The 27,753-nt window shown below is 33.9% G+C and overlaps 1 long non-coding RNA gene across 2 annotated transcripts; it reads left to right on the forward strand.

Annotated features, from left to right (window-relative positions):
- The first annotated feature begins 11,461 nt into the window (after window positions 1-11,461).
- Window positions 11,462-18,680, forward strand: LOC136218311 (uncharacterized). 2 transcript variants are annotated; one of them, XR_010683724.1, is made up of 4 exons: window positions 11,462-12,263; window positions 12,412-12,559; window positions 15,613-15,795; window positions 18,149-18,680. It is a non-coding gene; the product is annotated as an uncharacterized lncRNA (long non-coding RNA). The 2 variants fall into 2 exon arrangements; XR_010683723.1 differs by lacking the exon at window positions 15,613-15,795 and having other exon boundaries at window positions 11,872-12,263.
- Window positions 18,681-27,753: the final 9,073 nt, after the last annotated feature.

Genomic DNA, 27,753 nt, shown 5'->3' on the forward strand with positions numbered 1-27,753 from the left:
ATTTTGTTCGAAACCAAATTGTTTTATGGTTTCGTCAAAACGCTTGTTCCAGCTTCTTGATGCTTGCTTGAGTCCATAAATGGATCTCTGAAGTTTGCAAACCTTGTTTCATCCTTTGATGTGAAACCTTCAGGTTGCATCATATATACATCCTCAAGCAGGTTTCCGTTTAGGAAAGCTGTTTTCACATCCATTTGCCAAATCTCGTAATCGTAGTGAGCGGCAATAGCGAGCATTATTCTGATTGATTTGGACATAGCCACAGGAGAGAAAGTTTTGTCATAATTAATTCCTTGTTTCTGACGATATCCTTTCGCTACTAACCTAGCTTTGTAGGTGCTAACCTTTCCATCCATGCCAGTCTTCTTTTTGAAGATCCACCTGCACCCAATAGGTTTTATCCCTTCGGGTGGATCAACCAAAGTCCACACTTGGTTGGTGTACATGGAATCCATCTTAGAATCCATGGCTTCAAGCCATGCTTTAGAATCTGGACTGTTAAGAGCCTCGTCGTAGTTTTCGGGTTCGTCGTCTAACATGGGAACCTCATCATCATCTCCCACTAGAAAACCATATCTAATTGGGAGTTCACGAACTCTTTGTGATCTACGAATGGGTGGCACTTGAGTCTCATCTAATGGGACTGCTTCGGGTTCCTCAACCGCCTCTGTTGTTTCAGTCGGTGTTTCTTGTTCTTGAACTTCATCAAGTTCAATCATGCTTCCCTTTTCTGTTTCTTCGAGAAACTCTTTCTCCAAGAAGGTTGCGTGCTTGGATACTATTACTTTCTGATCATCTGGATGATAGAAGTAATACCCCACAGTTTCCTTAGGGTATCCAATGAAGAAACACTTATCAGATTTAGAATCTAGTTTGTCTGACGCTATGCGTTTGACAAATGCTGAACAACCCCATACTCTCATGAATGAGAATGTGGGTTTCCTACCAACGAACAATTCATATAGTGTGGAACTAGCGGATTTAGTTGGTACTCGATTTAGGGTGAAGAGGGCAGTTTCTAAGGCATAGCCCCAGAATGTCTTTGGAAGTAATGCTATGCTCATCATGGATCGTACCATATCTAGTAAGGTACGGTTCCTCCTCTCGGATACACCATTGTGTTGTGGTGTATAGGGAGGTGTCCATTGTGAGCATATCCCACATTCAGTTAGATAATTCAGAAAATCATCTAAAAGATATTCGCCACCTCAATCGGATCGAAGTATCTTTATTTTCTTTCCTAATTGATTTTCTACTTCATTTTTGAAGCATTTGAATTTCTCAAAAGCTTCGGACTTGTGCTTCATCAAGTAGATATAACCATATCAGGTATGGTCGTCTATGAAGCTTATGAAGTATCTGAATCCTCCTCTTGCTTGGTCTGACATAGGACCGCATACATCGGAATGTATTAATCCTAGAGTGTCTGATACACGCTCACCTTTATTGCTAAAGGGTGTTTTTGTCATTTTACCTTTTAAACATGCTTTGCATGTTTCCAATGATTCGGGATCAATTGAATTTATAAGCCCATCTTGATGTAGCTTAAGCATGCATCTTTTGTTTATATGGCCTAAACGACAATGCCACAAGTTGAATTATCTAGCTTATGTCTTTTGGTATCAATTGCGAAAACAGAAATTTTGTCATCTAGCACATAAATCCCATTTTGTGATATTCCTGAAAAATAGAAAATCCCATCTCTATAAAAATCGCAATGTTTGTCTTTTATTGAAATATGAAAACCGTCGTCAACAAGACGACTAATAGAAATAATTTTACGAGACATTTCTAGAACATACAAACAGTTCCCTAATTCTATTACAAGCCCAGAGGGCAAGCTCAAAGCATAATCTCCAATGGTGAGGGCGGCAACTCTTGCTCCATTTCCTACTCGCAAGTTTGTGCTCCCTTTCTTCAATTCCCTAGTCCGATTTAGTTCCTGCATATTTGTACAAATATGAGATCCACATCCGGTATCAAGTACCCAAGATTCAGACTGTGAAACTGTATTTATTTCAATATAAAACATACCAGATGTTGAGGCACCGCCCTTTCCCTTCTTGAGGGAGGCTAGGTACTCCTTGCAGTTCCTTCTCCAATGCCCGTCTTTACCACAGAAGTGGCACTCTCCTTTGGGCTTCTTCACTTCCTTTCCCTTAGCTCTAGTGGGCATGACTCCCTTGCCTTTCTTGGGATGTTTAGGATTGGGAAAATTCCCTTTCCTCTTCTTTGATCCCTCTATGACAAGAGCCGGTATTGCTTTGTCTTTCTTCATATTGGGCTCAACTGACTTGAGCATATTTTCAAGCTCTTCAAGAGAGGTTTGCAAGTCATTCATCTGATAGTTCATGATGAACTGTGAATAACTCTCTGGGAGGGATTGAAGAATTAAGTCTATGCTTAGTTCGTTATCCATCGCGAATCCAATACTAGAAAGCTTGGTAATATAGCCAATCATCTTGACACAATGTGTCATCACAGATGTGCCCTCTTGCATCCTGCAACGATATAGCAACTTGGATATCTCGTAGCGTTCGCACCTAGTCTGTTTCCCAAACGGTTTCTTTAGGTGCATGATGATGGAATAGGCATCCATTTCCTCATGTTGCCTTTGCAATTCCGGTGTCATCGATGCAAGTATGATGCATCCCGCATGATCGTTATCAACTTTGTGCTTCTGGTAAGCATCAATTTCTTCGATGGGAGTATCATCAGCTGGGATAGGGGGTATTGTTGTATCAAGTACATACCTATCTTATCGAACTTCAAAACGATTTTGAGGTTACGAAACCAGTCGGTGAAGTTTGAACCGTTCAACTTGTTATCGGTAAGAATGTTTTGCAGATTGGTTTTAGTCATGATTTTAAGAGTGTTTTAATATAATCTGAGAGTGAGAAAGAGTAAACGTACGTTATTCATTTGCTTTAAAATACATCAATCTAAAATTATAGGCCTTTTGTTTATTTTAGATTACTCCCACTATTTTGCCAAATTAATAGCCCTCCATATTAATTCGAAGAATTTCGCAAATCCTTTAGTGAGCTAGGATCCTAACTCCTGAGATTTCACCTTGAGTTTTCTCAACAAGCTAGTCTCATTTGTTAGGTAGATTCATGTAATCAATCACATCTTTGATGTGATTCCTAGGTTATTGGGTTACTAACCACATTAGTAACTAATATGCTATTCATATTAATCCCAACCATATTGCCCATTAGTTTATGACAACATGAGTTTGCTCATCCAATTATCATAATCTAATTTAAGTATTACCCCATATTCATGAAAGAATGATTTTCGATAATTCAGGTGTTACCATAAGACCCCGAGCTTGAGTTTGCTCAACAACCCAAAGGCCCCCAGTACTGCCGGCTGAATTATAATATTAGGGAAGGGCAACCGATTTTAATAACTTGCTTATTTACTTAACTTTTAATTAGTGAGGGGTTTTTATTTTAAGTCTCATAATCTAACTTAGTCTTGATTTGCTTTAGCATACATCAGACACATACATTGGCGTTATGGACATATCATCTAAATTATTCCGTCGAGCCAGAGACGGAATAAAGGGCCAAACCTAGGGAAATACTAACTATTAGATATTTCTCTTTAGGTCCTCGGTCTTCTCCATGGCGCCTTGAAATTACATATTAACTAGTCGAAAACCCGTGCGATGCACGGGGTATGAAACTTTTATATAATTTAGATAAATAAATAAATTGACATATTTACTTTTAAATAATTTTATATCATGCTATGAATTTTTTTTTATATTATGTATATTTGAAATTAATATATATTTTTTAATGATAATTCAAATTAAATTAATTTTAAAAATAATTGACTACTTTTTTTTATAGAATTTGAACTAAAGATGAATGATTTATTTATTTTTACAAAATTCAATGATTTGTACTTTTTAGGAATTTTAATACATTTTCATATTCCAAATATTCTGTGAAACAATAATAATAAAATAGCAGATTAATTAAGAAATATATTAGAATATAATAAAAAAACCAAAAATTGAATTAAACTATAATTAAAATTAAATATTATATTTACGATACAAAAGAATTACAATATAGGTTAAACAAAAATTGAATTAAACTACAATTAAAATTAAATATTATATCTTGCTAAAAAAAAAAAATTAAATATTATATCTACGATACAAAAGAATTACAATTTATGTTAAAATGGAAGCAACATCAATATATTATTCTATAAACTATTATAATCAATACTTTTCTAATGTTGCATATGAAGAAACTTTATCAATTCAATATGTTACATATAAAAAAATAAAATTCGTAACAATTAGTCACAAATTCATCTTGATGATAATTATTTTGGTTGATGGAATTTCATGATCACCAAGTATTCGAATTCAATTATTCATTCTGCTACAATAACCCAATATATCTAATTGAATCGGTTTAAGATGATGATTTCTCCTATTTTCATCTCGTAATATCTCATCAAGACATTCGATCAATTTGTTCTTCATTCTTTCACTATATAGAATATCAGCCATACTCGCAGATATCACTTATTTGACTTCATTAATATTTTCTAATAATTATATATTCTTGAATTTTGTAAGTAAGAAAAACAAACAAAAGAATTGAAAAAAAAAATGAAGGGACGAAAGGAGAGAACCATCTTCCTCTCAGGTTTTTTTTTTTTTAAATAAGAGAGAATGTCGAGACATAAGCGTATAAAGAGGTGAGTGAAAATATTTTTTGCCCATTAATTAAACATTTTATTTTTTCTTAATGAAGTAAGAAGTCCATAAATTAATTTTAGTTAAATAGAATTAAATCGCAATTGTAACCACTCAGTACAAAAAAAAACGTTTTATAATTAATATGTGAAATTAATTATATTAATTAGAATAATTATGCTTAACATTTGAGAATTTGAAGAGATTCAAATAATAATATTTTCTTAATTAATATTTTTCAATAATTTGTCCTATGATCATATTTCATTTTCATCTGTTAAAAACTCTTGAAATACTAACAATTTTATATGAACCATAATATAATAGTTAAAAATTATATAAGCCAATGTTGCAAAAGCAATTATCTCAATATCCATAATTAATGTATATTTTTAAGATTTTTAGCATCAAAATTTATTTTTATTTACCTTGATTTTGAATTCGTGTCTAGCATAATCCACAATTTTCAAGAATAAACATCTTATCAAGCATATTAGACGCTTACAATCTCCTTATCTAGAAAATTGGGAAAAAATAACTTCTTGATAATAATAATAATAATAATAATAATAATAATAATATAACATAATTTATATTGAAATAAACTTCATTGTAAGTATAATATTCCAATATCTCTTTAATATTTTATTTAAGCTTAAAGCACTTTTTGGCCCCTGATCTATCCAAAATTTGTGCATTTGGTCCCTGATCTATTATTTGGTCATATTTGGCCCCTGACCTATCAAATTAGATAAAATTCAACCCATATTGAATAGAAAATTAACTTTGTTGGAAAATTAACAGCAGTCACCAATACAAAAACGACACATGACACAAATAAAATTAATTTTCAACTGGAGATGACAATAGTAACTATTTTACATAGTAAAAAAATCCTAAAACCTTTTTCTAATGTTCCGATAGAGTGAAAATTAATTTTATTTATGTGTCATGTGTCATTTTTGTATTGGTTACTGCCGTTAATTTTCCAATAGAGTTAATTTTTCATTCAATATGGGTTGGATTTTATCTAATTTGATAGGTTAGGGGCCAAATATAACCAAATAATAGGTCGGGCCAAATGCACAAATTTTGGATAGGTCAGGGGCTAAAAAGTGCTTTAAGCCTTTTATTTAATATGTCTCAAACTTCAATGAACAACTATCGTGTGAAACTTTATATCTATTTGTACCAAAATGCATAAAAATAAAAAATACAATCCATATCAATTAGCTAAATTCAAACTAAAAAAATGAGTGGATTTCAACATGTTCCGAATTAGAAAAATTAATCTAACTTCAATTAAAACTAAAAATCGAGTTCATAAAAAGCCAAAAATCTAAATTTTAGTTAGAGTTAACAATCAAAACGATAACACCTAGGAACATATACTAAAAAAGAATGCAAATATACAAAATCTTTATTTTAGTCATTTTAAAAAATAAATAAATAAAAAAGAAAACATGGATAAGGTAGTGAGAGGTATGAAATTTGGATAACGACAGAAATGGAATTTCATCTCTGAAAGATGAAACTATAACAACAATTGTTTAATAAAAATAAAACAACAGCACAATTGAGAAAGCCAAAAATTGAGTTCATATAAAGCCGAAAATCTAAATTTTAGTTAAGAGTTAGCAATCGAAACGATAACACCTAACAACATATACTAAAAAAGAATACAAATTTACAAAATCTTTATTTTAGTCATTTTGAAAAAAAAAGACAAATAAAAAAGAAAACATGGATAAGGTAGCGAGAGGTATGGAACCTGGGTAACGACAGAAATTGAATTTCATCTCTGAAAAATGAAACTATAACAACTATTGTTTAATAAAAAAAACAACAACAACACAATTGAGAACAAAAAGAACTACAACATATGAAAAAAATCGAATAATTACCTTGAGAAACATAAGAATTTCTTGTAATTTTTGATACTTTTGTGTTTTTCGGTTTTAGTTGTTCATGCATCTTCTATTTCTGTCGGATTTCTTCAATTGAAGCTATCAGTTTGGAAAAAAAAGACAAATAAAAAAGAAAACATGGATAAGATAGCGAGAGGTATAGAACCTGGGTAACAACAGAAATGAATCTGAAAGATCAAACTATAACAATTATTGTTTAATAAAAATAAAACAACAACATAATTGAGAACAAAATAACTACAACATATGAAAAAAATCGAATATTTACCTTCAGAAATATAATTCTATCTATCGTGACAAATGAATATAATGGTGGAATACTATCTATCATGCTTTATATAGAAGTTTATTTGTGACTTTTGGATTTCCTTTGCTTTGTGTTTTTTCATCTTTCCGTAACTCTTGCTTTATTTTATTATTTTAATTAATAGGCTAGTAATTATTTAATATATTATAAATATAAATTTGTTATTTTTCATTAATTAAATATTTATTTTTAATTAATTAAATATTTTTAATCTGATTTTTTACTACGTTGACAACTCATCAAAAAGACCTCTAAAACACTTCTTCTCATTTCTCTCTGCTTCCGTAATTATATATAGTATAGATTTCTATTCTACTAAAGAAAACTTCAATTAACTTGAAGGGAATTAGATGAGAGGAGAAATTACAATAGATAGTAGAAAGGCAGGACTCGCATGCCCTATTTCAAAAATACCAAAAGACTAAAAGAGGGTCCAAATATGTCCATAACTCCAAACATGCATAGACTCAATTAAATAAATTTAATTGGTTGATTACATAAATACTTTATGTAATATTTAGGTTAATCACATTAACACATCAAATTAACTTTCATCCAATTTTAATTCTAACAATTTCGTATCTTCTATATTAACCTTTTAGATTAATACAACTATACAAAACTTTAATTATGCATGTCCCAATTATTTTGATTTCAATTCATTTAATACTTTTGATTTACAAATAGGTAAAACAAACTTTTAAATAAACTTTTCATTCGATAATCAAAACATAAAACTATTAATTTCTGAAACATATATACATAAATATATTTAAAACTGATTTTAAAACGATTTTAAAATAAGTGGGTCTCGGGCCGGGCCCGAGGACGCGGCTGCTGCCGTTTGGCAGCAGCCCTGGCCCGCCGCTGCGCGGTTGCTGCCGCGAGGCAGCAACCGCGCGACAGCAGCCGGGTTGCGCCGTGAGGCGCGACCCGAGCTGCTGTCCAATTTTATATATATATATATATATATATATATATATATATATATATATATATATATATCAGTTTTAAAACGGTTTTCAGAAAATAAGAAAACCTATTATAGACTTTCCGTTTTATCTTTAGAATCAATAAAATTAACTTTTATCAATCTAACTATAAAACTAATAGATTTTGTTATAATGATTATCAACCGAAATAATTAGAAACATATGCATAAACTATTTTAATTAACAATTAATTAAAACTTATTTATCTTTAGAACTAATTAATCAAAATAGATTTGTTAATTAACCTAACTATAAATATTTATTCAATCTGATTGAAAAACTTCTTAATTTTCATATATGAAATAACGGATTTAACGCAGGCTCTGATACCACTGAAGGAAAATAAGGCTAACGTATGGCAGCGGAAATATAAATTTTTTAACCTTTTTCCATTAACCCAAGATCCGTTAATCGTCATTTCATATAAAGAGGGATAGAAGGAAATACCTTTTGACGAACTATATACCGTTGCAAGCGAAGTGCCCTCGACTCTTACTCCGAGTTCACGAGCACAAAACAAAACACAACCCAAATCAAGTTAGTGATCAACCGTGAAAACAATCAAGTATAGATTGTCTCTAATAAATCAACACAAGATCAATGATAAAGAGAAAGAGATGAGATCAATTGAATCGGTAGGAAGCGGTGGATTATTTCGTCCTCGTCTAGGGGGGTCGAAATTCTCTCTCTTGGTTGCTCTAGTATGTTTCGAAAATCACACATATAGGGGGTATTTATATTCTCTTGTGTCTAAACCCTAGTTAGATAGAATTAGGTTACTGAATAAGAATTTAATTCGGAATATAATTCTTATTTATTATCTATAATTATATCTTAAATATAAAGATCATAATAGTAACCTTATATGATAATAATAGGAGAAATTTAATCTAATTAAAACTCCTAACTTATTTATCCTTTAATTAATTTAATTCACAATCATAATCTAATTAGAATTGTTAAAATCAAATTAAATTATTCATGTATTTTCATACATGAAAATCTCTCCCCTATATACTGGGCCTTAGTGGACTCAGTTGGGCTTCCATTAATTAATTAACATCTGTTTCTCTTTTGGGCTCCAAGTCTTATGTGTGACCCATTAGGTTCTTATTGCTTCTAGCCGTATGCAACTATTAAATTAATTTTCACAGAATTATATTTAATCTTTGCATAACGGATTGAATACGCGAAATGTGATTAGCAAATCCGAAACATTCCCTTAGAGCTATAAGAAGACAGGTTGATTCTGTCGTTGACCTTTCCATATTAGTTACAGTATTATTATACGAACTGTCATCTAAACAAGCTATAACGTCAGAAATTATTATACGAACTGTCATCTCAAATTGAATATGCCAATTTCTCACACGCTAACCTGACGGTTTTAATTGTAAAAATGTCATTTGATGACATTAAAGGTGACAGCAGTAATAAATAAGTTGCATCGTAACAAGGGTAAAATGACAGTAAGAAAATGGGCTAATGTCATGTGTGATGACGAAACATGACAGAACCTGACCGTCGTCTGAAGGTGCAATAGACGGCAGCGAGCCCCGTGACAGATTTATATCTCGATGGAACGACGGTTTTTAACCGTCGTTTGAAGAGGGTTTTGGCGTAGTGGTAATACCTCTTTTATAAAAAGATACTGAATTATAAATAGGAACACAATTCAACTGAAAATTCACATATGTACACCCATTGAATAAAAAACCAATTTCAGAATAAAAGTCAGAAAAATGGAAGGAAAACTCAACATGGAAAAAAAATCAGAAAAGAAAATTAAAGCACATGAGAAACACACATGGAAAAAATAAGAAATGGAAGGAATTAAGAGATAGATTATAACGGTGAGACAAATACCCCCTATATATATGTTAGGAGTGGAACTCTCATAAATTTATTAAAGTCTTCAAACTGTTTTGCTGCAATAATATGTGCTCTGTCCAACTTGTACCCTTTGTTCTCCTTAGCTTCTTGGTATGCAATAGAAATCAAACAAAGAATTTTGCATAATAACTTATTAATATCGACCTCAAAACATGCACCTAAAATTCATTTTTTTTATCCAAAAAGAAGAGATGATTGGTTTTATGAGCAAGAATGATTTCATATACCAAAATCATAAAATCAGAGCCTTAAATCTGCAAGTAGACGTGTAGAGAAATGCTGTAATCTAATTTTTTCAAGGCTTTCTCTTCATTTGCCACCTATTCCTCTAGTATCCTAATTTTTAACAAAAGTAATAGATAAATAGATGTCATGCATTATGAGAACATGCTAGCAAGGAGCGTCCACATAGAGCAACACATGCAATTAATTATTTAAAAAATAAAAGGAAATAATAAATGCTGATAATAGATAACAGAATTAAAAATTGACTCAGGTGGAAGGGCACATGTTATGTAAGTAATAAATAAGTAACAACACCTTACTTATAGCCCTTATAGGACTCCAGGTGGTCCTCAAATTCAATGCCATATACCCCTGGACAGTAAAGTCCAATGCTTTCGCAAATCCAATGGCAATCTGGCATTCAGAAACAACTGCAAACAAAACCAACACAAATGCTAATTATTAATATCACATATGGACACTGAAAGAAACATAATTAAAACCAACAAAGATATATAGAGAGCTCCCTGGATGCTTTATATGTTTATCAAAACATAACATGTGTTAGTCATGCTTTTCTTATGCTCGTGAAATCCTGAAAAATCGTACAATCAACCATTCACCAAATTAAATACTAAATTCCTACATATATTCCATGTCCTCGAATTAGCAACTACAGGAAAAAAAACCAAGATTTACCTTGTGAGTGACAGCTTCAAGTTTATTCATTGCTCGTAAAAAATCTTTCACAAGCATATCATCTTTTGAAGACTCTCTTTTTGAGAACTCAATTTCCTCTACATTCCAAGAGGTCCCATTCTTCTGATAAAATAAACAGATAAAAATTATCAAATAACTTAAAATTTTGACAAATCAGCCGGATGTTTCGTTATTATGACACATCATATACTTAACTCTATATACTTAACTCTATATCTTTCTGACAAGTGTCACTTTTGTTCCACACTTTATATATATAATATAATAGATAGATTTGATAAATTTAATTTCAACACTTTAATTAAGAATTTTATATATATAGTTTGTAAATAATTAAATTTATTGATTAAAAATAGTGTAATACTTTTTCTTAGGTAGTCATAGAAAAAAATAATAAAAAGACAACTAAAAATAATAAATTATGTACTAATTAATTAATATATTAAGAATTTAGTCTTTAGTATATTAATAATTTGTTCTAATTAATTAAAAATTAGTCAAAAAATAATACCACTAAAAACTCCTACAAATTGATATTTCAATTTCCCACCATTAATTTTTACTTTCAATTTTTACTTCCCTCCAATTTTCACCTACACATAATTTTCACTTCCATCCAATAATTTGATCCAATTTTCACTTCTCACTCATTCACTTATCCCTTACTTTTTGAATTTCCCACTCATTCACTTTCACTTTCTCACAGTGAACATTTTTCACTGTCCGCTCTTTCTCCCTTTCTCACTCTACTGGTAACCCTAAGAGGCGTTTGGTATTCTATTAGGATAGGGATAAAGGTTGAGATAGAGATAAAGATAAATGGTTGGGATAAAGATAAAAAATATGATAGTCGAGAATTATTATTCAATGTTTGGTAAGCGGGATAGGAATGAGGATAAAATAATACATTTTACTATTTTAACCTTATTGAAACTACATAACATTAAATTGAGGGATAAAATGGACTTTTCCATCCTATTAAAATCGCATGAGCTTATCCCACCTCCTTATACGCATGAGCTTATCCCACCTCCTTATACCATCCCCTATTGGGTATAGAATTTGATCCGTCTCTTCTATCTCCCAAACAAACGGGATAACTTATCTCGTGTTTTTTTTTGTCCCTATCCCACCTCCAGTATCCCTTCTAACAAACATCTGTTTCCCCTTTCTCACTGTTCTGCTGTTTCTCCTTTTCTCACCTTCACTCTCACCGGTCCTTCTCTTTTCCACGATCTAAATTTCACTCACGTTCATAACCCCTTTCTCTTGCGTTTTCCCCTTTCTCTCATTGTCTGCGTTTCCACACTATAACCCTCTTCCTATCCAATCGATTAGCAATTTCTAGGTTTCTCATCAGGCTCAACGGATTAGAGAATGAAGCTCTTCTTGTTTACAGAAAAATCCACTATTAACTAGGACAGAGACAAAATAAGCTAATTTCTTGCTCCTAGCTCGCTGGTCTCCAGGTCTTCATCTCCCCCTTCTCTCTGTTTATCTATTGCATTTCTTTTACTAGACTTAGGAGTTTATGCTTGAATTCAAGAAACTTTAATTAGGAATCAATTCAAATTTATTGATTTTTCTTCAAGGAGTTCATTTATTTGTTTATTTTAGGTAATTGTTGATTTCTCTTGTGCTCAAGTGTTAAAATTCAATTGGGATGATTATGCTGATCTAGTGCAGACGGTACAAAAGTATGGACTGAAACTTCAAGCTCTTATATGTTCCATCAATATGGAGGAAATGTTGGAGATTCATGCAGGTAATTCAGGATCTATGTTTTAATGTTAAGGAGTAGGGTTTTAATTGATAGTTAACAGCTATCAGTTTCAATCTTCTTTTTCCATATAAGATTTTTCACCTGGGCATATTTTGCACATCCATTTGAGATCTAGGCTATACATCTAATTTCATTCTTAGATTCCCCAATGACTTATTCCTTCAGTCATTACTTTTCCATCTTTAGGCTTTCTCCATTGTCTGCTAATCTTGAAAACATTATTGGTGTTGGAGACAACTTTGAGTTAGACGTATTTCCCTTTGCTGATTTTTTTTGCTCTTCCTATGAAACTGATAATCATAATTTGGAATTACTTAAGACTTGTTATAATTTAGGAAATGAATCCTCCTAGCACACTTCAATGTGAACTTTGGCCCTACCATAAGCAGGCTTTATATTGGATGACTCAGCTTGAGAAGGGAAAACACATAGATGAGGGAGCAACAACTCTTCACCCGTGTTAGTCGGCTTACCATCTATCAGACAAGTATATTGGATTCTTCTAGTTTGGAGTTTGTTTTTCCCTAAACTTGAAGGACTGTAATGGGCTTTAGTCTTGTAGGAGGGATTCGTTGTCTATCTGAATATGTTTTCTGATGTTATTGATCGAGCCTTCTGCGTTGTCCAGTGTTCTGATGTTCTTGATCTTGTCATTAAGGCGATGCCATGTATCACGGAATAAGTATTCTATAAAAAAAAAAAAAAAGGCGGCCCGGTCGCAAAGGGTCCGGGGAGGGGTCCCACCACAAGGGTGTATTGGGAGCAAGCCTTCCCTTGCCAATTTAATTGGCAAGAGGCCGCTCCTAAGACTCGAACCCGTGACCTCTGGTCACACGACAACAACGTTTTACCGTTGCGCCAAGGCTCGCCCTCTGGAATAAGTATTCTATATCTTTATAAATTGTATTATTCCTTTGTCTATGGTTCTAGAAGTTTGGTAAATGTAGAAGCACAAGTCGGTCATTAGAGGAAGCATAAAGGGTGCTTCCACCTAAAATAGAGCAGATAGATCAGATAGAGACTGTGGATCTAGTTACTTTGAAAAGCTAGGCAGTATGTGAAATATGTATCCTTTACATGAAGATTCAAGAAATTAACAGCTGAAGACGAACTGACATAATGTCCTTCCGTTACCAAATTAAGAACTCCATAGTCAGAGACTTTTGGGAACTTATCACCCAAAAGAACATTGCTTGTTCTGAAATGCATGTGCAGAATAAGAGGGTCTATACTGTGATGATACTCTAGGCCTGAAATTGAAATTTTAGTGTATGGAATAAAAATTTGAAGTAACATTAATTAACTAGTGCATATATATACCTTTTGCAGCTGCTGAAATAATTGTTAACCTTTGCTTCATGTCCAGCTTTCCAATAGGTAAACCTTCACTATCTAACAACAAGGTAAAATATGAGAACGTTTTTCGGTTCAAGAAAATAGACTGCGAGGGAAAGGGAAAGGGATAGTTAGATTACCATAGAGGTAATTTCCTATGTTTCCGTTCGCGATATAGTCATATACAAGTAATTGTTGATGACTACCTTCATAATATCCAATAAGTTCAACAAGATGCTTGTGTTGAACTGAAGCTATGGGTTTCACCTGCATTGTACAGTTTTTTTTATGCAAAGTGTAAAGGAAACTTGAGATATCAATTTTGACAGGAATGTTCAACAAAACCAGTATCTAGAATATACAATTCATTGTTCAACAACATAGTTCTAGATAGAGTACATGTATAGTGTGATAATTAGACGATTTTGCTAAGAAAGTTCATAAGATAGTAGGATAATGGGATATCATGAGTTTGACAAAGTATTTATCCATGTGTCTTGTAATCATGTGCTGTACATTTCACAACAAGGATGAAAATCTGAGAAAAGGAAATGAGTCTCATTCATATATGACAATGTACTGAATGTTATCATTTGATCTGGCTTTTGAGCCTGAACTGAACCTTTTTACCCAGACCAAATGAGTGACATGGATCTTAGGATTCCAGAGTGGTACGTTTTACTCCAATATAGGAGAATGCTATCCTGTTTATAGGATCCTTTCTAAAACAGGAGATAAGAAGGGAAAACTTGTTACTATTTACTTAATTTTCTCCTTTTTCAGTTTCCATTTTTGGTTCAGTTTCGTGTTATATGATTGCAGTGGTGTATCTGATAATGATCTCTACGGAACAATTCCGGTCGAATGTCCTTTTTCGACTTTTGAAAGGAAAGATATTGCCTCATCCCCTTCAATCACATGTTTTGTTCAATAAACTTCCATTTTTTAACTATTGACACAAGTTACTGTCCGGTTCGATGTTCTTTCAGTTCGGTATAGAGTATAGATTAACTTGCATTGAAATGTTTGTTACTAAGTTTGTGTTTGTCATTGCAAATATTTGCCTAATAGCAATTATTAGTCGACCCGATGCCATTGTGAACTTGTTCTTTGAACAAAGTTGCATTCTTTAACTATTAACACATGGAAGCTACTGCCCGGTTCAGTGTTCTTCCATTTCGGTATAGATTAACTAGCATTGAAATGTTTGTCACGAAGTTCTTGTTCCTCGGTGCAAATGTTTCACCTAATAACAATTAGTCGAGCCGATGTCGTTGCTAACATGTTTTTTTTTCAACAAAGTTCCATTTTTGAACCACTATTGTTCATACATTTATTATAATTAACAAGCAGAAAGTATACAGTTAACAGAGATAACAAATAATAAATTCGAACTGTTAGACCAAACATTCTCTTAGTTTAGTGTTTAAAATAAATGTTGAGTATTAATTCATTAGGATGAAGGTCAATTTGCTCCTTAAACTTGATTTGTAGAATACATTTGAGTCAAATTGAGTCTTGTATCAAATTGACATTTTATGGTGATATATATGAGTCTAAAAATGGATAATTAATTATAAAAAGTTTATTGCACGGAAACATTGGAAGAATATTTTGTGGAGGCCCAGCAATTAAATGAAATAGTTCTGAAAGCCATGGAAAGTTCATTAAATTTAGAGGAAAATTGGTTTTTGGAGCAGTATGGAGAAGTACATGTACAAGGAGCATTGATGACCGCAAGGTTTAATTATTATCATCCATGTTCGATGCCCAATCGAATTCTCAGGGTGAAACCACAAGTAGATGCATCAGCAATTACCATTCTCTTGCAAGACAAACAAGTTGAAGGTCTTCAGTTTTTCAAAGGCAATCACTGGTTCAAGGTTCCTATCATTCCACAAACACTTTTTTTTTTTTTTTATCAATGCTAGTGATCATTTTGAGGTAATTCCACAATAGTTGAAAATCCAAACAACTACTTTATCAATTAATTTAGGGATAAGGTGCAAAAATACCATAATTTTACCCTTAATGTTGACAAGTTGGGTCAATTGGAGAAATTCATCAAGTTTTTTCCTCGGTCATGAATCTTGTCATCTACACTTCACTGTGATTTTATTTTATTTTTAAATTAAAAAATATACTGTATTTTGTAGGAGTTGAATAAAAAAAATTCAAATATGAATTTAAAAATATTAATCTCCAATTATATTATTAAATCACAAAAAATATAGAATTAGCTTTAAGTGCAATTGGTTTAAATGCAATTGGTACAGAATAAGAAATAAAATATCCGTGTTTTATAATAATGTTTGGATTTGACTCAACTTGCCAATGTTAGGGGCAAAATTGCTCTTGGCTGCCAATGTTAAGTGTAAAATTGCACCATTTTAGACGTTAAAGGCAAAATTGCTCTATTTGTAAACGTAAGTGGTATTTGCATTTTATCCCATTAATTTATAATGGCTTATTATTTTTAATTATGTTTTGAAATGGTTTAATATATAGTTAATAATATGTAGATAATGAGAAATGGAATATTCAAGAGCCTAGTACACAGGGTGGTGACAAACACAGAAAATGATAGGATTACTTTAGCTGTATTCTGCATTCCTGGTTCAGATAAAGAGAACAAACCAGTTAAATGGCCTCTCTATCAATTAAAATATCTAACTTAAAAGTGATTAATTAGAGGTATTTCTCTCTTTTTAAATTAGCTTAAACATTGTTGTTCAATGGGAATATACATTTGACCAGGAAATTAAGTTTTTTACAACTGGAAATTTATTATAGTTTTACTTTTTCGGAGAATGAAAAAGGATAAGAGAATCATGTTAATCATAAGCAAAGGTAAGTGTTGGATTTTGAATTGTTAGATGTGTTTTATTAACTACATGGAATGGAGATTGGGTTAAGTAGAAAGTGAGAAACGACCACAAAAATTTAGTGTGACTATAGTGAAACAATAAGCAAAGTTGAATGACTATTAGCCTTAAGGTGTCTTGTAAAAAAATGATCTTAAAATGACTTGACAATTTGACCTCTATACTTTACACAATTTGGCAACTATACTTTAATTTCAGGACATTTGACCATTGTACATTATGTTATGAGAAAACGACTTGGTAGAAATGTTTAACTGTCTGCATCCATTTTTGTTTAACTGTCTACACTTTATTTAATCGGAATTTTTTTGTTTAATTGTCTACACTTTAATGTTGCTCATAGGATTAAATCTGGTTGGGCGAAGTGAAAGAGTGCTATGGGTTTCCTTTGTGACCCCGACATGCCTAATAGATTGAAGGAAAAATTCTACCGCACGGCAATGAGACGCGCACTGTTATATGGTACGGAGTGTTGGGCAGTTAAACACTGTCACATCCATAAGATGTCGGTGGCGGAGATGCGTATGTTGAGATGGATGTGTGGTCATACGAGAAAGGATCGGGTGAGTAATGAAATAATTAGGACAAAAGTAGGGGTTACATCTATTGAGAATAAAATGAGGGAAAACCGACTAAGGTGATTTGGCCATGTAAAACGAAGAGCGCTTGATGCGCCGGTTAGGAGGACTGAAGAGTGGTAAAGGGATGTAGTGGTGAGGGGTAGGGGAAGACCTAAGCAAACTTGGAGGAGGGTGATCGAGAGTGATATGATTTTATTGGGGATTGAGGAAAATATGGTAGTGGATAGGACAGAGTGGAGGGGGAGAATTTGTGTCGCTGATCCGACTTGATTTCACGGTTTTATATGATGGTTCATGTTAGCCGACCCCGAATCATTTCAGGACTAAGGCTTTGTTGTTGTTCTTGTTGCCTACATTTTAATTAAATCAGATTTTTTTTTTTTTGTGATGAGATGATCTAAATATACTTCTTAGGCATTCATTTCTGTCTTCACTCTATTTTAATTGTATGCATTCATTTTTGTTTAACTGTCTGCCTTTATTTAAATTAGAATTTTTTTGTTTAACTATCTACACTTTATTTAAATCAGAATTTTTTGTGATGAGATGATTTAAACGTACTTCTTAGGCATTCATTTCTTCCTGCACTCTATATGAATTGTATGCATTCATTTTTGTTTAACTGTCTGCACTTTATTTAAATCGGAATTTTTTTGTTTAACTGTCTGCACTTTATTTTATATCTTGTTTGATATTATTATCGGTTGTTTTCTTGTGCCCATAATATTTGTTGGTTGTCTTCTATTTGATTTCATGTTTTCATTCTACAGTCAAGGATTGAAGAGTCATCATTTGATGGGAAAACATTGAGCAAACTGATGAAATACTCGGAGGCTCATCATCTCATGGTCGTGAATAACTAGTTGGTAGGATGGGTCCCATGAAGAAAACAAAAGGTTATAGGAGCGCCGAATCTTCAGCTGCTACAAGTAAGAGTCCCATGTCTGAAGATGCAATAAAGCAATTCAAAATTGAAATCCGAGACGAAGTGAAGAATGGTATTTAGAGAGGAAGTGAAGAATGAACTATTAGCTCATCGCTCAGTCCAAATTTGGATGGTGTTCTTCCTATAGTTCGTTCAAATGAACGCGATGATTGATTTATCGTACTATTGGATGTTGATATTTAGGTACTTTTGGATGTTGTTGCTTGAGGATGTTTATTTAAATAGGCGTGTTTTGGATTATGAATATCATTGTTGTCTTTATGTTATAAACATCGTTGCTTTCAGTTCTAAACATCGTTACATTTGTAAGAGAAAAATTGTTGCTATAATTTAAATTTGTTGCATTTGCTATAAAACCGTGTTGCTTTAGTTAATAAAAAATGTTGATTTAGAAAAATATTGTTGCCTTACTAAATAAAGTCGTTGCATTATATAATAGAAGTGTTTTTAATGGTTAAAAAGTCGTTGCCTCTACTATAAAATACCATTGCTTTTGAATCCAAAATAGTGTTGCTATCGGATTAAAACGTTGCCTTTAGTTTGAAATAGTGTTGCCTAATCTTACAAAAGGCAACAATTAATAGATGTAAAATCGTTGCTTTAGGATTTATTTTTCGTTGCCTTTTAATTGTGTCCTTCGATTGTTCCACTAGATGAAAACTAATGCAACGATATATTCGTTGTTGCTTTCGAGATTGTTTTCGAAAATATATTGACCGTCCATTTTTACCAAACTCGTTGCCTTTGTCCATTTTTTGTCCAAATGCAACAATTAGGGGTGCCTAACATAACGAATCAGCATCGTTGCAATATGCATTCTATGGTGTAATGCTTCCTACAATTTTTTCATGAATATTGAGGATGTCGTTGAAGTCCCCTATACAACACCACGCCCGTCCATCTTGTTCTTTGAGGGATCACAGCAAGTCCCAAGATGCACGACGTTTATTCCTCTCCGGACAGCTATAAAAACCAGTAACCCTGAAATTCATTAAGTTAGGAAAGGTTATCAAAGAATTAATAAAGTTTTGGGACAATGAGATAACGTCCACGCTGACAGAATCTTTCCAGAATAATGCAAGATCTCCCCCGTGTCCACACCCATCAACCACATAACTTCCCGTGAATCCCAGCTTCCTACAAATTCCAGCCACCTTCTCTTTTTTTTATCATTGTTTCCATTAGAAAAAGAACCATAGACTTGTGAATCCTGATTAAGTCTAGGAGGATGTTTACTATACGTGGGTTGCCCAACCCACGACAATTCCTGCTAAGATTGCTCATTAATGTGGGCGGATCCGAGCTCCAGGTCCCGCCCCAATATCGTTTTTTGAAAGCTTTGAAACGTCAACCCCCATCTCCCTTTCATCCACTCTTAGCCTTTTTGGGTCGTGAGTAAATCCTGATGATCCCCCAATAGCCCATTGAACCTTGGTGTATGATTGTTTTTGAAGAATTGCCTCATGCACTTCAGTATTCCGCAACTCTCCCTCCTCCCCTACTTGATCCCTCAACCATTCTCTCCCAACTTGGTAACTGCTTCGTCGGAGTGCTGCCCTTAGAAAACTGTCGTATTGTCGGTCTGTAGAGGGGTTTGGATCGTGGAATAATAGCACACAGAACTTGTCAGAGTGCCCGATGACTCCACAGTAAAAACAAAAGCTAGGCAGACGTTCATATTTGAAATTGACCCAGAACCATTCTCCTGCGCTTTTCTTCAACTTCTGCCCTCATTTAATTGGTTTCCGTATGTCGATAGCGACTTTGACTCTTAGGAAGTTACGTCTGAGCCCTGAGAAGTTATTAATATCAGTTTCGACAAACTGATTGATGTAGTTTCCCAATAGTTTGCATACATTCACAATCTGGAATCACACTGGGAGGTCTGAAATCTGAACCCAAATTAGCAAATTGGAAAGGTCCACTTGTAGAGCCTGTTTTGTTATCTCCAATCTTTTGATGATCAGCACGTTCTGGTTGAAAGTCCAAGGACCATCATCTAGGACCCGAGAAATATCCAGTTCGTGGTAGAACTGGAAGAGATACCTTCCTTCTCTGTCAGTTACTGTAATCGTTACCCCTTTAACCGGACGCCAGATAGCTGCCAAAGTGCACTTTATACTGTCAAAGTGAGTAGATTTTGCTGTTAAGAACTGACCAATCACAAATAAAGAAGGTTTCGATAGATCCACCGGAGCATCCTCCGCCGCCAAGACCAGTCCCTTTTCATTATCGTCATTCAGACGGAGTCGGGCATAGGCGTCGAGAATTCCTTTCCCTTTGTCCATCGAAAGCGGTTCTGCAATACTGATTAACAGAAATCAATTGATGAAGCCGGTGGCACCACCCCTGTTTTTTCCGAGCGATAAACCCTAGGTTAGAAGAACTTCTCAAAGGTGAAGGACCCAAAAGACGGGTTACCAATAACACGCGGAATACGAATAACAACACCACAATGATCAGTCTCACAAACAATCAACCAAAGCACAACCCAAGTTCCAAATCAAAGCAACAAATATATCCACAAAAATGGAAATCTAAACCACAATCAAACACACAAGATTTATACGTGGAAAACCTCTTCGGTGTGAAGAGTAAAAACCACGGGACCTTTGAGGAGTACACCCTTCTTCTCTTATTATGATAAAATTGAGGGCAAAATAAACCCAATAGAGTCTTACAAAGGTTTATAACCCACCAACAACCAAAAAACAATAAGAGATCACAAGAAGAAAACAAATACCACAAAAGAGAAGAATCAGTCTACAATCTGCCCCAACTCCGAACAGACCTTTCCAACCCCCGGACAACAATCACAACGGTGAGAACATGGAACCATATGTCTAGAAGCTCCTGTCCAAACATTGTGACAATCTGACGGTTCAATCTCCGGGAATCCATAAAAACGTGGACTGACCTGATGTAGAAAAGCAAAAACGAATTTCTCTTTTGTGTGTGTCTTTTCTTCTTCCTTCACTTGTCTCAATAATGAAAATTCATTAACTTAAATACACATTAACATAAGCTTCTCAAAGAAGCTAAAGTTAATAATAAATGGACCTTAAATATGGGCAGGACCCATAACAATCTCCCCCTCCAGCCCATCAGGGAGAGGAAGAAACTCAAATTCTTCAATTTTTGAATCTCATCCCGGAGAGCTTATTGCAAAGCTCAAGCTTGCTTCCGGGAACCACCTTGGTTAACATGTCTGCTGCATTTTTATTTGTGTGGACTTTTTTTTAACAACAATTCTTTCTCTTCAATCACATTCCGCAACCAATGATATCTAGTATCAATGTGCTTGGTACGAGCATGATACATGACATTCTTGCTCAAGTCCATAGCACTTTGACTGTCACAGAATGTCACATAATCACATTGCTTCAAACCCAACCCTTGAAGAAACCTCTTCAACCAAATCATCTCTTTACGCGCTTCCACAACTGCTATATACTCTGCCTCAGTAGTAGACAATGCTACACACTTTTGTATCTTGGAATGCCATGAAATGGCTCCCCCTGAAAATGTAAACACATAACATAAGGTAGACTTTCTATTATCAAGATCACCAGCCATGTCTGCATCTGTATATCCCTCAAGAATCGGTTTGCCACCTCCATAACACAAACTCAATTTGGAAGTACCACGCAAATATCTGAAAATCCACTTAACAGCTTCCCAATGAACCTTACCCGGATTGGATAAGTATCTACTCACCAAACCAACAGCCTGTGCAATATCTGGTCTAGTACAAACCATAGCATACATCAAAGAACCAACAACAGATGAATAAGGAACATAAGACATACTTGCTTTCTCTTCATCTGACTTAGGACAAGCTCTATTACTCAACTTGAAGTGAGCTGCTAAAGGTGTATTAACAGGCTTGGCATTCTTCATATTGAACCTTTCAAGCACACGTTCAATATACTTTTCTTGGGATAACCACAACTTTCCAGCTTTCCTATCACGAACTATCTCCATTCCTAAGATTTGCTTAGCTGGACCCAAGTCTTTCATGTCAAATGACTTGGACAAATCCTTCTTCAAGTTGGAAATCATCTCTGCATCTTGTCCAACTATCAACATATCATCCACATATAAAAGAAGGATAATAAAGTTACCTCCAGGGAAATTTCTAAAATACACACAAGAATCTGCTGAAGTTCTATTGTAACCATTCTTTGTCATAAAAGAATCAAACTTCCGATACCATTGCCTTGGTGCCTGTTTGAGCCCATAAAGACTCTTCTTCAACTTTCAAACAAGATTTTCTTTTCCCTTCTCTTCAAACCCTTCAGGTTGCTCCATATATATCTCCTCATGCAAATCACCATGCAAGAAAGCAGTTTTCACATCAAGCTGCTCCAACTCCAAATCAAGACTTGCAGCTAAACCCAAAACAGTTCTTATAGATGTCATCTTGACAACAGGAGAGAAGATCTCATCAAAATCAATGCCCTTCTTCTGATTGCAACCCTTTACCACCAATCTGGCTTTGCGCTTCACTATCTTGTCACCATCTTTCTTATTCTTGAAAACCCATCTGTTTTTCAAGACCTTCTTGCCTTTAGGAGGCTTCACAAGCACATATGTTTCATTCTTTTTCAACGAATCCATCTCTTCCTTCATAGCATCAAGCCAAAGGTTTTTGTCTTTACTAGACAACACTTCTTCAAAGTTCTCTGGCTCCCCCTCATCAGTGACAAGAATAAACTTTGAGCTTGGATATTTTGTAGAAGGTTTTCTTTCTCTAGTTGACCTTCGAACTGGTACTTCTTCCACCAAAGGAGCTGGCTGCTCCCCCTGCTCATGAACATCCTCTACATCATTCTGATCATCATGTGGAACATCATCAAATTCTGGTGCATCACCATCTTCATTTGGTTGTACCTCCTCAACACCATCAAGTGTTGCTTCAACATTCTCATTTGTTGGCTGCTCAACAAATATAGGAATAGAAACAGAAGAAACATCAGTAGTATCAAAAGACAAATCTAGAGTAGAAGTGTACCTTGTACTTAGAAGTTTTGACCCCATCTCGTGCTCAAAGAATACTATATCTCTGCTTCTCACCACTTTCTTCTTCTCTGGATCATAGAGTCTAAAACCATACTCCTCATCACCATAGCCAATAAATACACAAGGATTAATCTTGGAATCAAGCTTTGATCTCTGTTCTTTTGGCACATGCATGTATGCCTTGCATCCAAAGACTCTCAAATGTGAATAAGAAGGGTCTCTACCCTTCCATGCTCTCTCGGGTATCTCAAGACCAAGAGGAATTGATGGTGAACGGTTGATCAAGTACACTGAAGTATTAACAGCTTCAGCCCAAAATGTCTTTGGAAGATTAGACATTCTAAGCATACATCCCACTTTCTCCATAATTGTTCTGTTCATTCTCTCTGCTACACCATTATGTTGAGGGGTGTCGGGCACAGTTTTTACATGTCTAATTCCATGGTGTGAGCAATAATTCTGAAATTCTTTAGAAGTGTACTCACCACCATTGTCAGATCGAAGACACTTCAATTTTCTTTCTGTCTCCCTTTCTACCATGACATGAAACTTCTTGAAAGTTTCAAACACTCCACTCTGTGTCTTCAACATATAAACCCAAGTTCTCCGAGTAGCATCATCAATAAAAGTGACAAAATATTTACTGCCACCAAGAGACTCCACCTCTAAAGGACCACAAACGTCAGAGTGTATCAACTCTAACTTTCCTTCCTTCTTTATAGACTTCTTAGAAAAGGAAGCTCTATGTTGCTTTCCTGCTAAAAAATAATCACAAGGGTCAAAAGAAACAGATTTATCAACAGGAATAAGAGATTTACCTGCCAAAAGCTTTAACCCTTTATCTGTCATGTGTCCTAATCTTCTATGCCACAAATTTGGAGAGTTCTTTTCTTCAACTGCATTTAGCTCACCATAACATACATTTAAGTATGTTTTATACAAAGAACACAACTTGCCACGAGCAACTGTCAATGAACCCTTGAACAATCTCCATTTGCCATCTCCAAAGGTATGCCTGAAGCCTTCTTGATCAAGAATATTTGCAGACAACAAGTTAGGGCGTAAATCGGGAATATGACGCACATTCTTCAATATAAGCATGCACCTAACACTTGTCTTCACCCGAATATCACCCATGCAAACAATGCTTGCCGAGCTTTGATTTCCCATCTTGACACTACCAAAATCTCCTACTTTGTAGTTCAAGAAGTATTCCTTTCTAGGAACACAATGATAAGAAGCTCCTGTATCAACAAGCCGCTCTGTGTCAGAACCATCAACATGAAGACACTCACTAGTTGCACAAATCAAAGTGACACCATCATCACTTTTAGAAGTGACAGCTGCAGTATTTTTGTCATCTCCCTCCTTTTGAGAATCCTGCTTCTTGCTTTGTTCTCTTTTCCAACGATAACAATATTTCTTTATGTGACCCGGTTTTTTTTGCAGTGATGACATACCATAGGCTCTTTCCCATCTCTGGACTTAGACCTACCTCCCGAGTTACCACGTCTCTTTGGACCTCTACTCTTGCATCTACCTCTGTTCTCAACAATAAGAGCTTGTGAATTATCAACTCCCATCTCCTTTCTTCTTATCTCTTCATTAAACATACTCTATTTGATCACATCCAAAGAAAGTACACCATCCGGAGCAGAGTTACTAATAGTCACAACAAGAGTTTCCCAACTATCTGGCAATGAACTCAACAGAAATAAAGCCTGCAACTCATCATCAAGAATAATCTTCATAGTGGTAAGTTTGTTTATTATATCTTGAAAATCACTTAGATGTTCAGAAACTGACTTCCCACTTTTCAACTTCAAATTAACAAGCCTCTTAATCAAAGAAGCCTTATTATGAGCAGTCTTTCTTTCATAAAGACCTTCTAATTTCTTCCACAAATCATATAGGTCAGACTCTTGAGAAACATGGTTGAAAATGCTAATATCAACCCATTGTCTAATAGTCCCCAATGTCTTTCTTTTCAATTTTTCCCATTCTCTATCTTCCATCTTTTCAGGTTTAACCGGTTTAGACACACTACCATCCTCTTTAATTTCTGTATCAATTGGGTCATACAAGTCTTTGCAATAAAGCAAATCTTCCATCATAAGTCTCCATATAGAATAATTGGTTGATGTCAATTTAACCATGGAACTATTACTATTATTAGATTCCATAACTAACTTCAAAATTAACCTTGCTCTGATACCAATTGAAGGACCCAAAAGACGGGTTACCAATAACACGCGAAATACGAATAACAACACCACAGTGATCAGTCTCACAAACAATCAACCAAAGCACAACCCAAGTTCCAAATCAAAGCAACAAATATAACCACAAAAATGGAAATCTAAACCACAATCAAACACATAAGATTTATACGTGGAAAACCTCTTCGGTGTGAAGAGTAAAAACCACGGGACCTTTAAGGAGTCCACCCTTCTTCTCTTATTATGATAAAATTGAGGGCAAAATAAACTCAATAGAGTCTTACAAAGGTTTATAACCCACCAACAACCAAGAAACAATAAGAGATCACAAGAAGAAAACAAATACCATAAAAGAGAAGAATCAGTCTACAATCTGCCCCAACTCCGAATAGACCTTCCCAACATTCGAACAACAATCACAACGGTGAGAACATGGAACAATATGTCTAGAAGCTCCTGTCCAAAATTCGTGACGATCCGACGGTTCAATCTCCGGGAATCCACAAAAACGTGGACTGACCTGATGTAGAAAAGCAAAAACGAATTTCTCTTTTGTGTGTGTCTTTTCTTCTTCTTTCACTTGTCTCAATAATGAAAATTCATTAACTTAAATACACATTAACCTAAGCTTCTCAAAGAAGCTAAAGTTAATAATAAATGGATCTTAAATATGGGAAGGACGCATAATAAAAGGAGAAGACAATACCACTCCAAGAGAGACAAACCGATTATATTTCTACTTATTCATCAGTGGATGCCCATACGAAAACTACTGATCATACTATAAAAATAAATAGATCTTTTATATGTAAATGTACTTACTTAGTGTAGTATATATAACTTGAGAATGCTATAAAACGACTAAGCATTAATATAAATTGAAATTGATATAAGACTTTAATATTTTAGGATTAAAAAAATTCTTTCAATTCACCTTATTTAATTCAATTTAAACAAAAATTTCAGATTTCAGTTTTCTTACTTTTTTTTATCGTAATTTTTAATAAAATTGTTTGATTTTCTTATTTTAATTCCAAATTATAAATGCACGGATATTTATATTAGTTTTCTAAAAAATGAATAACAAAAACATTTTAGGGCCACGATCTAGTTGAAACGGAGATGGCTAAAAATCACCTAGGCAAAAAAAAAAAAACCCTATGGAGACTAGTTGAAGAAAATCAGAGTCCAAGTATTGTTTTTTAGAGATAAGGTATCAAAATAGATTTAAGGTTTTTGGGGAAATATCAATTTAGGTTCCAAGTTCAAAATAACACTAATATAAACTTAACGTTTACAACATAACATAAATTTAGGTTTAACGTTTACAACATAGCATCAACTTAGGAATGACTAACAGAACGTGACACGTCATCCATTAAGTCTGTCAACTCAGTGTCACGTCACATAAGGTACCAAAATAAGTCTAAGGTTTATAGAAAGTATCAAATTAGGCAGCACGTACAAAATAGCACCAATATAGATTTAACATTTATAAAAATAATACGAATTTAAACTTAACGTTTACAAAATATATCCAATTTAAGCGATGTCAAAAAGATATTTTTATTTTTCTAACATGGTACAAATTAAGGAACTGATATTAGGCACATTGGATTTTGTATGGCTGTATGGTAACATTTTGAATGAGTTGTCAGTTGACAATTGATATTTTGTGTACCAATATGACCATATATCAATATCATTTTAACATTTTAACTAGTGTTCGAAATTTTGTGGATATTCAATTACTTTTGGTTTGCATATATTACATGAACCCATAGAATTTAGGAGTCATGGAGTCATTGATGAAAAACAAATATAAATCTTAATGAGCAAGAATAATAATTAATTGTATTATAATAAATAAAAAAATATAACTAAATAAAAAAAACATATAAAATTAATAGGGAAGGAATATAATATGATTAATCGTGACGTTTAGCTTAAATTTGATATATTTTGTAAATGTTAAGCTTAAATTCGTATTATTTTGTAAACGTTAAACTTAAATTCGTATTATTTTGTAAACGTTAAGCTTATATTTATACTATTTTGTACGTGAGGCCTAAATTGATACTTTCTACAAACCTTAAGCTTATTTTGGTACCTTGTCTGATGTGGCGCTGAGTTGACAGACTTAACAGATGACGTGTCATGTTCTGTTAGTAATTCCTAAATTGATGCT

The sequence above is a fragment of the Euphorbia lathyris genome, chromosome 2, assembly GCF_963576675.1.
Source record: "Euphorbia lathyris chromosome 2, ddEupLath1.1, whole genome shotgun sequence".
NCBI lineage: Eukaryota > Viridiplantae > Streptophyta > Magnoliopsida > Malpighiales > Euphorbiaceae > Euphorbia > Euphorbia lathyris.